General features: G+C 38.1%; 1 protein-coding gene across 1 annotated transcript in view; it reads right to left on the minus strand.

Moving 5' to 3' along the window:
- The window catches only part of LOC127638538 (N-acetyl-beta-glucosaminyl-glycoprotein 4-beta-N-acetylgalactosaminyltransferase 1-like), a 225042-nt gene that overhangs the window by 28161 nt on the left and 181627 nt on the right, over positions 1-15254 (minus strand). The window lies entirely within an intron of this gene.

The following is a 15254-nucleotide window of genomic DNA, read 5'->3' on the forward strand; positions in this document are numbered from 1 at the left end:
TTGCCCAAGTCCAGAGTTGAGATAAAGACCATAAATATCTTCAAGACCTCTCGAAGCAGCATTCAATTTCTATGTGGCAAAAGTTGAAACACTCTTTACACACAAACTTTTATTCATAACATGGACACTAATTGCAACACATCCACTCCATATTTGTTCACAGAACTGTTTATGTAAATTGTAGTTGTTCAGTTAGCAAAATAGTTTGCACAAACTGAACTATGGTGGTATAAATTAATGCATGCTTAATATTTAATCTTTTAATATCATGTTTGGTCTCAATATCTTCAGATAAATGCCAAGAGCATTTCTGAAAAGTTTTGGAAAAGGAACATTGCAGAGATGAACCTTTAAAGACATTGTTCTAACTATGTACTTTAAAATATGCAAATGTTCCTCACAGTGGGCCCCCTCTGATGTCAGCAGCCAATCCTAACCCTGAAACAGGTGCTAAACTGAAATCTCCACCTCATCAGGAAGGTATAAAACTATCCTCTGGGTGACCACACCTTTGTCCTGAGTCCCTTTCCAGAGGATCATAACAGGAAACACTTCTAAAACACTTTTGTCCTGAGTACACATCCAGAGGGTTGTTAACAGGTTTCACTTCTATAATGCTTCTCTGTTCTGGTCTCAATTCATGATGAGAGAGGATAACAGATCATCAAACGTTCATAGTGTCCATCCGAGAGACAGAAGAAGATTGACCATGTACCAAATCTGACTACAAGAGACTATTGCAGCGGCAAATTCAGAATCCCTATTCCAGGGAGATAACTAAAGTGACAAGGTTTAGCTCTGGCAAGCAAACCCTCTCTTCAAGTTTTGTGCATCTGCGTGTTACAGGTGATGAATCTTGCACCGACATAAGGGCTGTATATCTGTGTGTTCAAGATTACAAGAACCCTCTTGGTGTGGAGATCAGCAAGGCTGTTGAAACAGAATCCAGCTCCTTCACCACTGAAATGTGGCCCAGAGCCCCAGTGGAAGATGTCATCATCACCGAACTCGATCGATCAAGGTAAACGTAAATATCACTACTAAACCTCTTTCCAGAGACCTTGGCATTAATGCATACTATCAGTTTATGATTTTCTAATGTTCTTTATATTACATAACCTGTGTATTAAATATCTAGTAAATAAGTAAATAAAGTTATTTGTATAATAAGGAAAAGGTTTTTACCTTATTAATTAACAGAGAAACAGCAATTTATCTTTCCATAAGATACTAGTCATTCTTTGCCATTGGTACAATCAATTCAACCACTTGCATCTTTCCATCCTATGCACGTTTATTTGCCTATTCATTTATATTATTCTTTAAGCATATTATTACTATTTTGTTTATATTTTTGAAAATAAAACACATTTGATTAAAACTGTGTTTTCCTTGTGTTGATGATACAGAAGAGCTATAAAGAGTACTCATGAATCCTTCAGATTAATCAAGTCCATCTGATATTAATAATCACACACACATATATACCTTAAATAAAGTGTGATCTAAAGTCACCACATATTTTGGTGTCTTGAGTGAGGCCCGTTCATTTCAATTGGTGCCAGGGTGATTCTCACTACACAATGCATGAAATGCTCCTGCATCCCAGAAACACTCTATGGCGGAGATCTAAATCTAGCACTACCCAGTACTGGCATTGGTTCAGCTGAGCTACTCTTGCTGCACATTTTGCTGAAAAAAGCTTGTGATGTGTGAATAAACGACTGCCGCCATAAGAGAGTGATTGTTCAGCGATGATTGATAGGTAGTCTTCTTCTGCAGTTAATCCAGGATGGACTTCAAAGACATTAGTCATTAATCGTACAGTTCATACAAAATCGATGTTTAAACACTGACCCTTAACACTTACTTAGTTGAATCATTTTAAACCATGACTTGAACTATACATAAGCAATATTTACATTACAATATATTCATGATGTTAGCCATAGGGTAACTGGCCCCCACAGTGAGTCTGGTTTCTCCCAAGGTTATTTAACATCTTAACACATTAATCAACATCTTATGGAGTTCTGTGTTCCTTGCCACAGTCGCCTTCAGGTTGCTCACTGGGGTTATTAATATAAGTATTATTGAATTATTTATTTTTAAACACAATTAACAATCATATTTTATCTAATTACACAATGATGATTCATCGACATTATAGACATTACAGTTTTTTCCGTCTGTTAATGCTGATATTCTGTAACAATGTGTGTTGTAAAAGGAGCTATACAAATAAAATTGACTTGACTAGTCATTAAGCTCGAGCCGTCTTTGTGGAAACATGGAGTATATGATTTCGGTAAACTGCCCAAAGGCAATGCAAAATTCAGCGAAAGTGAGCATGCGAGAAGTGCTGGGAGAGGGGTTTTTGAGATTTACTGAAATCTGGCCGCAGTCTCTGGATCTAACCGCAGTCGTTGTAGGGGACTGCAGAAAGTAAAACAGAGAGGTTTATGTCTGCACCTGCTAGAATTTGAGCGCGAAGGTAGTTGGAGATGGATTCAATGAACTTGCTCCTTCCAAACCTTGTTAATGAAACTCCATTTGTTAGATTTTATTGTTGATTTGAATGTTATCAGAAGATAATCTTGACCAACAGTCTTTTCCCCATATGCCTGCCGATTGAAAGGTACATTAGAATGAAGAGGGTCGAAATTCTGCATAACTATTTATCCATCTATTTTTCAAGCTTGGCAAGGTCACCCTCAAACAACAGATTCACCCACCCAATACAAAACAATCCACAGCAGGAAATAACACACACACTCTTACACCCATCAGTGGAAGCTTCTTCAGAGGCACTTACAAACCGTCCGACAAGCTACAATTCTTTTAATGACGTTGCGCAATTACCATGTCACTTCTGCTTATGCTCCTTGTAATGAGGGGAGACAGGCCATTTTCCACAGCACAACACACACACACACACACACACACACACACACACACACACACGCTGGTGTGGAAATCCTTATGAGGGACTCTCCATAGATTTTTTTATACTGTATGAACTATAGATTTTATCCCCTAATCCTCACAATAAACTTTCTGCATTTTTACATTGTCAAACAAACATAATTTATTACGATTTTTAAGCAATTTTAATTATGGGGACACAAGAAATGTCCTCATAAACCACATTTAAATCATAACACACACTCACACACACACACACACACAACATTATTGGGTAAATACCAGTAAAAACAGATATATGAGCTGTTTCTTCAAAATTGAGTTTGAAAATATGTTTTCGTTTCACATCAAGTGTTTTGTTCTTTAGTAAAGCGAGCACAAATCATTCTTTAATTAATTAATTACATTTTGAACAATATTTAAACTTTGTATGTTAAAACAAATTAAAATGAAGTTTAAGCTATTATAAAAATAATTGTTTACTTTTTATTTTAAATAATCTCTGGGACAGAACAGTTCACTATATTGAAGAAGAATCACCCATACATAAATTTAGACACATGCAAACGGCAGGCAGGTCTAGATTCCAAAATAAAAAATGAGAAGCAGTCAGTTGTTTGAGAGTAGTTTGAAACAGCACCCAGAGAGACACCACAGTCCCTGTCAACAGAGCGTCAATGACTGGCATATATAAACCAGTGTAAATACAGACAGTTGGTATGAAGTGCTCTTCAGATACCAGAGGTGGGTAGCAACGTGCTGCATTTACTCCATTACATTTACTTGAGTAACTTTTAGAAAAAAGTACTTTTAGAGTAGATTTAAAAATTGGTACTTTTTACTCTCACTCAAGCAAATTTATAATGATTTTTTTAACTTTTACTTCTTAACAATGGGCGGTGTTCCTGTCATTACATTACTGGGTTTAATTTGAGTTAATGTGTCATTTATTGAGAGACTTTTACAAGAGTGGAAGGTCACACAGTTGCGCGTGCTGTCGTGTACTTTCACTCTAGTCGTCACTGTTGCAGCATCAAACTCTTCAAAGGGAAACACTTTCTTCACTCCGCACAGTGAAAACAAAAAGTCAATGATTTTCGTCATGCAATGCCTTCATTTAACACCAAGACAGCTGATATTTCAAGATTATAATCTCAGTTTCAACTTTAGGCAGCACGCTGAGGCAAGTTTTGTCTCTAATGCTAACTATCTCTTTTATGTGCTAGCTCAGACATAATTTTATATTATGTCATAATTTCCCTACATTCAAGTTTTTCCAAACCAATGTTTTAATGCAAGACAAAAAAAATTAGGACAGGACTTTGAATTTGTTCCAATCCCTAAACATAAGCAATAATAACAGTGATGCTTGCTTTAATTAATTTAATTTAACAATAACAATCTCTACAATATGTCCCAATAAAAAAAGCATTAAAAAAAAGCTGGGCGAAAGTGTGTGTGTTCTAAATTAGTTGTTTCTATCTCCTGTCTCTGGTGACTTTTTTGCTGTGAGACAGAGGTCTCATTCACTGGCCTAAAGCTTTCAGAGTGAAGAGACAAAAATCAGTACAAGAGAGGAAAAAAAATTCAACAATACAGCGAGAAGACAGCAAGTGGCTCCAGCAGAATGTTAATCTGCTCTGAGCCTGATAGAAATGCCCACTGTGACAGAAGAGCTTTATTTCGCAGTTTGTCTTATCAAAAGTTGACAAAGTTGAATTTCGGGGAAGTCAAGTTAAACTGAAAAAATGAACTAGACCAGTGGTTCTTAAATGGTGGGTCTGTTCTGATAGGTTCATGAATGAGAATGTTAAATGCAAATAATACAATGCAACTTGCCATATATTCATGCAAAGTTAGCATAGATAGCTAAATAAATAGTCTTATTAATTTTTAAAAGAGAGGAGAAAACACTTCCCAAATCTTTTATTGTTGACGTCAGAGGCCATTCGTCCAATCACACTCTACCATTTTGTTTTGCACAAATTGATATGCCGCTTGGTATGTGCAAAACTACCAAATTTCATAATTGACGAGACGGTCGTTTGTTTGAACAACTAATTGACTAGTCGTGTTAAGTATAATAATGTATAATATAGGCTCCTTTGTGGTCACATGACCCCGATCAGATGCCCTTCAGAGGGATATACAGATGCTAAATGCAGCACCTTAACATGGAAATAAATGGATATAACAAAGAAAAAGGCTACATAACTATAAAACATTTTTGGCTCAAAACAATCATAGTATGATATGTAAGAAATAAGAAAGGCTCCAATAAAGAATTTCAATTTAAACAGAGATCTTGGGAGTCTCAGGTTGATCCTAACACTAACCCTCATTGAGTAAAACCCTGTCAGTAAAAGCACAGCAAGATATCATCACACAAAAACACTTTCCATGAAGCCTTTCCCCCTTAAGCAAACAAATTAAAATTCAAAATTTGAATATTTGTTGAATTTAAGATAAAAATGCATTGAAATGCAAAAATAAGCATTCAAATGCTCCAAAAAATTGCTTGGTAGCTCAACTGATTATGCATTTGGATGCACAGGACCGGGATACGAGTGTAACGTTAGTAGGAGGAGGCAGACGAGGAGTGCGGATCTGAGTTCGGGTTTTATTTGCAAAATAACTAGACAAAACTGGAACAAATAAAACGTCCACAATGGGGAAAATAAAACAAAAACACGAAAGACATCCAAAGGGTACAAGAACAGAGTGAGCATCGACATCCAACATCTACAAACAAGCAACGATCGACAGAGGAATGGAGGAACAGCAGGGTTTAAATACACAGACATGATAACGACAAAATGACATGCAGGTGTAACCCGGACACACACACACACAAGATGAGACAGTCACAATGTAAGTCAACAAACTGCTTTTATTGAAACAATAAAAGCAGGCAACAGTACAAACGGGCAAATCCAGTGAAGAGTTGTCGAGGGAAGCGTAGGGTCAAAAGCCGGGGAATCAAAGAGAGTAAAGGGGCAAATCCGGAGAGTAGTCGAGGGAGCGAGGGTCAAAGCCGGGTAAACAGGATCGAGAGGCGGGTAACTAACAAAGGGAGTAGACAGGGGTACTAGGGGAACGAGGAGCTGGCAAGCTAAGGGGGGTAATCAAGAGGAGTTCAAGAGGAGGGCAAAACTAGACGAGACTAGCGGGGGCAAAGACACGGGAAACTAAATACAATAACCAACAACCGTGAGATGAAAGGGTAGTGATATTTATAGGGGCGAGTGCAGGTGTAAACCATGACAGGTGATGAGACGAGTGCAGGTGAAACTAATGTGCAGGAGTGCAGATGACGCGAGTGCAGGTGGTCATAATGTTCTGGGGGATTGGAAACGCGTGAGAAACTTGAGGAAGGGAGATTGCCTACGAGCATGTGAGCGAGTAGGAGCAAAGTGGGCGTGAGGGCTTGAGCGAGCAAAAAGAGCGTGGGAGCTCGAGGGGGCGGAACGAGCGTGGAAGCTCGAGGGGGCGGAGCGAGGGAGCGGGGTTCGTGACAGCAGGTGAGAACAATAACAAAGTGATGAGGGCCGGGAATCATGGGAATTGTAGTCTATGACGGTGACACAAGAAACACGGGGCAGACAACCAGGGATCGTAACATAGAGTCCTGAAGAGCACGTAAATCAACACATGAACTGAAAGTGTCAACGAAGCACCTCAAAATGATGTGATTACTTCAGCAGTGCTTTTTTCATTCAAAATTAGCTTTTTATGACACTAACGGTTAGGTTTAGGTTAAAGGTTTAGGGTAGAGAGGTCAGTGTGACAGGGAGGAGGGCGGGGCCGGGTCGTGATTGTACACACCTGGACCCTTATCAGGCTAATCAAGCCTCCGACAGGGATAAAGGCTGACTGGAGACTGCAGTGGGACAGAGAGAGATTTACGGACAGCGGTCTGTCCTATGTGTGTGTTTGTCTTTTTGGTTGAGTTTTATATTAAACTATTATTTATATTGTCAAGCCAGTTCTCGCCTCCTCCTTTCCATTAATCCTGTTACAGTCAGTTCTTTTGATTTAAAACTAGATAGAGCTTGAGCATAAAGAACCCACATCTGTGTGAGCAAAGACTTAACTCGCTTTTAGTGCCACACAGTGGACATTTCACCTCGGCATTGTTTTCATGAGATCAGGCTGAGGAGAAGCCAGATCATCTCTGTAAAAGCCCGGAAATACATTTTGGAAATGTAATTCATTCTTTTTGCATTTGCTCAATCCTTTTAGTGAAATGAGGACCAGCCAGCAGCAGCTAAATCAAATCTAAAGTAGTTTCAAGCACTCTCTCCCATTCTCTCTCTCCCATAGAGCTTTTGATACGGTCTGATGTTTGCTGATGGCTTCACTGAGGGGGGGATAATTGTTATTTTTGGATTACAATGTGATTAATTGATGAGTGTTGTTAATTTATTTTACAATATCTGTGCTACTTTTCCTCAAAATGACAGAGGATGATTTATTTTTGTGTAATCTGTTGTATAATACACATTTTTCCAAACATGTCATCCTCCACACACTTACAGTTGTGTATTTTTAATTGGAAGAGAATGGGTGGGTGACTGATAATACATTCAGTGGTGTCTGAAAACAAGGAGTGAAGTGATGTGATTTAGGAGAATGTGAAAATGAAACAATAAAAGAGGTTTGAGGCAACAGGCAGCGAGAAATAGAGATCAGAAAGAGAACATGGTGGAAAACAAGAGAGCGTTAGACAAACAGATGGAGGTGGATACACTGATGGTTATTAAAGGAGTGGATAAACTATATATTTCATGCTTCACCACTCAGACATGTTTAAATGCAAGACATTTTCAGAAACGTCTCAAAACACATCTAGTTGGTTTTTATGGCTCTTTGTCTTACTGAACAATTGATACAATATCAGCATTCACCTCTCTGCTGCCCCATCCAGGTATGGGGCAGGTAAGGGATGTTTAAGCAACACAAGTTGACATTTTCATTAAAATGTCAGAGTTTGAGGTAAGTTTGTGTTTCTAAGCTCAAATTTCGAGACATTGCTGGCTGAATTTTATAATAACATGTCCATGTCACATTTCAACCCCCAAAAAATACTTAAGACTTAAGAACGGTTCTTGTTGCTAAACTGTGCCATTCCGTGTCGATCGAGGCATTGCTGCCGTCGCCAGTATTGCCATGGTAATACTACTTTTAGTTTCATTATTGCTCAGCAGTACTACTTTTCTCCATTCATACAGCTTCATTAACCTGCATTTTTAGCTCTGGTTAATAGTAGTGATGGGCATTAACATGTCATTTTGTAGCAATACACTAATATGTGCATACAATTTACATTTAGTTTTATTAACAGAAGTTACTAAGAACGGCTACAAAATAAACCAACTTCAACAAACTATGTTTTTGAAGAAAAAAAAAGTAAATAAAATAATACAAGTAAATAAATACAATAAAAATAACAGTAAAATAATTGCATTTACCAGTTCGGTGGCTTACATAGAAACCGAGATGACACTGATTGATACTGATTAGGATAATGCACATATATAACTCTGAATCTACATAAAGTTTCTCATATTTTTATCATTTGAGTGTATGAGTACTGTTTTTAATAGTTGACCAGCTGGTGCAAAACGATTACTTGTGCACATTCCTAGTAAATATGTGCTACAGCATCTCTCTCTCTCTCTCTCTCTCTCTTTGAGTTTAGTGTGAGCAGACAGTGTACAAAAGAAGTGTGTCGTTGCATGTTTGCTGAACTTAAAGCTTTAACCTACATCTCTGCAAGCGAGGGAGGTGATAAATCTATCGCTCCTATTTCTAACCAATGAAGCTGTCTACTACAGCGCAAGTGCTCGACATTGAAATGATCTAGTTTTGTCTCATTACATCGTAGATAACTAATATTGGCATTATATTCATGCAGTATAGCCAGAAGGGAACTTTCTCCCCCAAGGTTGTTTTTCTATCTAAACTAACATCTTATGGAGTTTTGTGCTCCTTGCCAAAGTCGGCTCTGGCTTGCTCACTCGGGGCCTGAATACAAATCATTTATTTAAGCATAATCTACTACCAAGTTATTCATTTAAACCACACATTGATACCTCTAAGATATTACAGACATTACAACTTAATTTTCATTTATAGCATGGATTTCTGTGAAGCTGCTTTGAAACAATGTGTGCTGTGAAATTAAAAATGACTTGAGTTGACGTTGTGCCGCTCAAAGTAAACGCAGCGTAGTTCTAGCGGGAAGACTAGCAGCTGTACATCATTACACCATGAACTGGGTAATTCCCAGCCAATCACATGTAAGCCATCGCTTGATAAGTCTGCTCTCAATCTATCATATTGGTGTTTCAGTGTGCTAACACGGCAACCTCCACCACCCCACCACCACCAGTTGAGTCCCGTCCAGCACGGGGGTAGGCTCCTCGCCCCTGCCTCCTATCTCCAGCAGGATATGACGGTTCTGAGTACAACTTCTTCGGACTGCCAGATGGGGCCTATGCCAAAAAGAGACATTACTTTTCTGTGATAGAAAAGTGATAGAACTCATATTACAGCAGCTTTGACAAGAAAGGCTGAAATAGCAGAAATACTTTGTGTGTGATGCTACCAGAACTACCCAGCAGCAGGGAGAAGAGAAATTTCATCATCCTGATCAGAGCATGTGAGTGGAGTGGAACGAGTTGTTGTTTCACTCAAATATTCGCTCAACTCCAACGCTTGTAATTGTTCTGGACTTTTTGCGGGCTATGTGTTCCAACACTGGTAAAGATCATTTCACCTTTTACCTATCAAACGCACATAAAGCATGTGAACCCTTTAAAAGGGTTAATTTCTAAAGTTCACCAAGTGTCTGAAGTGGATGTTGGTCATTGAGAAGACACCAGAAAATGTAAGATGTGCTTCAAAACTTCATTGAATGCTGGCTGTTGCATTTGGACTGATGCATGAGAAACAAACAAGCATTATTTCTTTTAATTAGGAAAATTAGAAAGGACACAAGTACTAATTTTGTGATTTGAGCAGAGTGAATGGGAAACATTTTGTTGAGCTCCACGTTTTGTGACATACAATATTTTCCAGAGGGACATATAAAATTACACAATGTGAAAAGATTGTCTATATTTTTAATTCAAGAGTGTACCGTAGGATTACTAGCTAGCTAATGTAGTTCTGTTGTATTTTGCCCGATATTCAAGTCAATTTCTTCTAATAATCCCAGCATCAGCACATGTTTAATACTTCCTAATTAATCAGCACAGCTTCTGATGGGTCAGTTAACGGTAATCAACAGTAAACCTTACAAACGTCCACGGAAGCCTAGTAAAATTATTTAACTTTACAGATGTATGTTGGTGAAACTAATCTGTGTTTTGAACTGCCTCTGAGCTCTCACATCACTGTAGTCTGTTGTTCAAATCGGCCCCTATCACCATCAGCTCACGAATCATACCGAGTTTAAATGCTGCCTCATCTCTGATAATCCACTCTGTTTAAAATATTAATAAAGCCGTCAACACCAGATATTTGTCAGTGTACAAGTAAACGCATATTAATGCGGCCGCACAAGAAATGTAATGCGGAAAGTGAGCGCCTTGTGAGCAACCGTAGCAGAGCTGAGCGCAGTCTCGTGAAACACGCTCCTCGATCCACTGAAAATCTGATCGTACCAGTAATAATATACATAATAATAATATAAATACTTTATTATTAATAATAAACATATTCAAAATGTCATCTTATTAGATATTTTTAAACCAAGGTCTGTTCAATTACTTGATTCTGATTGGCTGGAATGCGTGCGGTTAAAACCATTGAATGCACGGGTAGTTCTGGCCAGTTTTAATCACCATTCGATTTTAATGTGCTGTTTGTAACCCTATCAACATAACATTACAGATCAAGCAGAGTGAGCTCTAGCAAATGAAAACATATCTTAACCACTTTCATCAGCACAGGTAATATAATTGGATTCAGCTTGTTTTGCACGGAGGGTGAGAGAAGGAAATCAGGACTATTAAATGCATAATTTGCTGTCCGGCAAGGCAATGCAAGGCAATTTAAACAGTAACGTATTGTTTATGTTATGTGCTGAAGTGCCGCCTATAGCCACTAGAGGCCATCTGTGCTCACACATCCCTGACTAGTTCTTCCAGTCAAAATTTGCACTGCAATAAATATATGACTGCTGTAACTAATCAATTCTGGCAAGTATCCATGGTATATATGGGATGATACAAGGCTAGGTGTGCATTACACAATTTTAAATGCACTTCGGGTAGGAAACCCGAAGACTGCTTCATGTCTTTGCCTCCATGTTTTGCATTCAAAATCTTTGAACACACACCTAGCGTGGATTATCATTTACGTAATATATGTACATATTATATATATCTTTCAATAAACATCATAACTTATTTAGCAGCAAGGTTTTCTCTTATAGGATTCCATCGTAAATTTTCAACTAGTGAGGACTGACTTCTGCCATCACGTTTTTGCAAACCCATGGCTTTCTTTCATCCATGGAAGTCAAAAGGAGATGTTAGGCAGAATCTCGGTATTCACTTTCATTGTATGAAAAACACTGAAAGTGTATGGTGGCTTAGACTAACGTTCTGCCTAGCATCTCCTTTTGTGCTAAAAGAAGAGAGAAATTCATGTGGGAGACTATGAGGTTGAGAAATTATGAGAGAATTAAAGGTTTTGGGTGAACTATTCTGTTAACTACCTGTTTAAGTATTTTTTTATGATATCAGCCAAGAACAACAATATACATGTAAGTCAGCAGAACACCCACCTTTTTTTTTAGCGATAACTTTGAGAAACGTTCGGCTAGTGCTGTGTCATGTGAACACCTCTTTTAGAAATGCTGTGTAGCAAATAGTTACATGAACGTTAATACACATACTGAAGAAAATATCAAAATCCTTTTCTCAAAGTCACCAGAATGGAATGCTTTGATTTTGTTTTTGCAAACCAATTCTCTCAGGGGTGTATGCCCCTAGACAATAAGGGTAAAACTTCTTTACATGGTCATGTTTTTGTGCGTACTCAGAGATGAAATCCTGCAGGCAGCCCTGATCACATACAGTATATACAAATTTAGAGAAATCAACACAATTTAAAAAAACATGCTTTTAGCAGTATGTATGCCTTGGCATGAAAATTTTGCACTACTAATTTGACACATGTGATGGCACCCCTGGATCCAGCCAAGCTAGCACGGTTACGGTTTCTTTTTCCACTGTGGTGCTGTGCAATCAGGATTAGAATGTATGTAACAAATACATCAGTTGGCGACAGTGTAAGAGGTTAGCATTGGAGAGAGTGCACTTTAAGTTGTTTAATGTTTTTATTCTGCTAAAGCACAGGAAAGACACAAAAAGTGAAAAAGGCTTAAGGTTTACCCACATTTGCTGAGGGGTTGTGCATTCCACCCAACATCCAGACTAACTAAAAATTATATTTATTGACAAAATAGTATTATATGAGTAATATATTGATATACTGAATCTCATTACTATAATACAGTATATTTATTGTTCCAATAAAACAAGGTTTCACTGTATGTATAATGATTCATTCATTAAAGTATTAATCTTGAAAAATGTTAACCAAATCAAATTGATTCAAATCATATATCGCTACATATCTAATCATTTCATTTCACATTGTTTCCATATTTTGCTCCATATAATATTACTTACATTGTTTTGTATCATATATCAAACACTGATGATCCAAAACATTATGACCACCTGCCTAATATGCTGTTGGTCCAACGCATGCCGTCAAAACAGCACTGACCTGCTGAGGAATGGACTCTACAAGACCCCTGATGGTGTCATGTGGTATCTAGCACCAAGACATTAGCAGCAGATCCTATAAGTCCTGTAATTGAGATCTGAGGAATTTGGAAGCCAGGGCAACACCTTGAACTATTCATCATGTTCCTCAAATCATTCCTTAACAATGTGTGCACTGTGGCAGGGTGCATTATCCTGCTGAAAGAGGCCATTGCCATCAGGGAATACCATTGCCATGAAGGGTGTACCTGGTCTACAACAATGCTATGGTTATTGGCACATGTCAAATTTACATCCACACAAATGACCGGACCCAGGGTTTCCCAGCAGAACATTGCCCAGAGCATCCACCAGCTTGTCATCTTCCCACAGTTCATCATGGTGCCATCACTTCCCCAGGTAAACGGCACACACGTACATGGCTGTCGACGTGATATAAAAGAAAACGGGACTCATTGGACCACGCAACCTTCTTCCACTGCTCCAAGGTCCAGTTCAGACTCTTACTTGCCCATTGTAGCCACTTTCAATGGTGGACAGGGGTCATCATGGGCACTGTGACGGGCCTGCGGCTATGCAGCCTCATATGCAGCATGGTGCGATGCGCTGTGTGTTGTGACACAATTCTCCCATAACCATCATTAAAATTTTGGTGACACTATTTTGATGGTCCCAAGTAGATATTTAACTGACTATAAGTGACTTATCAACTGACTTGGTATAGCTAGTAAACAGTGTTTCAACAAACATTCAGTAGACTATCAACAGCCTGTAAAACAACAGCAACATAACAGCTTATTGACTGACTTGCTATAGCTAGTAAACAGTGTTTCAACAAACATTCAGTAGACTTTCAGTAGCCTGTAATATATCTTTAGTAATTACCTTTTAATGAACTGATGTTCTCAACAATAATGTAAGAAGGTCATTAATAGAGATCTATATACAGGCTACTGATAGTCTACTGAATGTTTGTTGAAACACTGTTTATTAGCTATAGCAAGTCAGTCGATAGGCTGTTATTTTGCCACTGTTATACAGGCTACTGATAGTCTACTGAATGTTTGTTGAAACACTGTTCACTAGCTATAGCAATCCAGTTGATAAGTCACTTATAGTCAGTTAAATACCTACTTGGGACCATAAAAATAAAGTTTTACTAACATTTTCAGTGACTTGTGCCATACTGTGACCAGATGGGATAGCCTTCTTCGCCTTCAAACATTGATGAGAATTGGGCACCCAACACCCTTTCGCTTGTTTTTGGTTTGTCCCTCCTCTGACCACTGTTGGTAGGTAGTCACCACTGCTGACCGGAAGCACCCCACAAGCCTTGCCATTTCAGAGATGCTCTGACCCAGTCTTCTGGCCATAACAATTTGTCTCTTGACAAAGTCACTCTTGGGAGTGGGTCTTTACTCCAAGAGTGTCCAGAGGTTTTACTCCTGCATTTAACATGTTGACTACAAAAACTGATTGTTCCCTTACCTTCTAATCTATCCAGACCTTGACATGTGGTCGTGTTAGGAAATTATCAACATTATTTGCTTGACCTGTGAGTGATCATAATATTTTGGCTCATCATTGTATAATAAAATTGTATTGTTTACTAACAAATAATATAACAGAACATATTGTTTAGATTTGTATAATATATTGCAACTTGACCTACATTATCATGTCATAACATATTGTATTGTTTTGTATCACATCATATCTCGTAACATCCCATATCATATCATACCATTACCTAATATAGCATATAATTTTACATAATGATATAATATAATATCATATCATATCTTATTCCACAGTTTTTGTCATGAAAATAATGTCTCAATACAAAAGTACAGTACACATCAATTCTGGCGTACTGACTTAAAAAGAACATGACCATCAACAGTGCAGTATGTACTCTTCATGTTAATTGGTACCCTGCCATGTGTTTATGTTTGACTATAAATATACTTGAAGTGGGAAATAAGGAACAGAAGTGGATAAGAAATACAAAGTGCTTCAGCATTCTGGGAAGAGCAACCTTCCTTAAATTAAAATATGGTGCAGCAGATCTGACGTTAATGACACCAAATGCCATCTGTAACCCTTTAAGTTGAGGGTATAATGACAGTTTAAAAGTATCTCCATGATGTCAGACATAAGGAGGTGTTGGGATTTTTAAAACATCTTATCAAAACTGACAGAAATTTCTACAGCCAGACAGATGAACGGACTCATGAAAAGATCAGGTCTAAATGCTTGTCAGTCTGAGAATCTTTAAAAACCCATACAGGGGCTTTCAGCGCTATTCAGGTGCATCTCAGGCTAATTGAATGGAGTGTTAGCAAAGCTCTGTGAGTGAGAAAAGATATAATCAAAACATTTATTTATTTTCTTTACCATCTAATATCCATCCTCAGAATTGCTCATGAACTGAAACACCTGGTTTAACATTTAAATTAAAGTACACGGCTGTTCTATCCAGTGCAGATAATGGATTGTAAAGGATTCAGGATTGTGCAGGTT

The sequence above is a fragment of the Xyrauchen texanus genome, chromosome 46 (genome assembly GCF_025860055.1).
Source record: "Xyrauchen texanus isolate HMW12.3.18 chromosome 46, RBS_HiC_50CHRs, whole genome shotgun sequence".
Lineage (NCBI taxonomy): Eukaryota > Metazoa > Chordata > Actinopteri > Cypriniformes > Catostomidae > Xyrauchen > Xyrauchen texanus.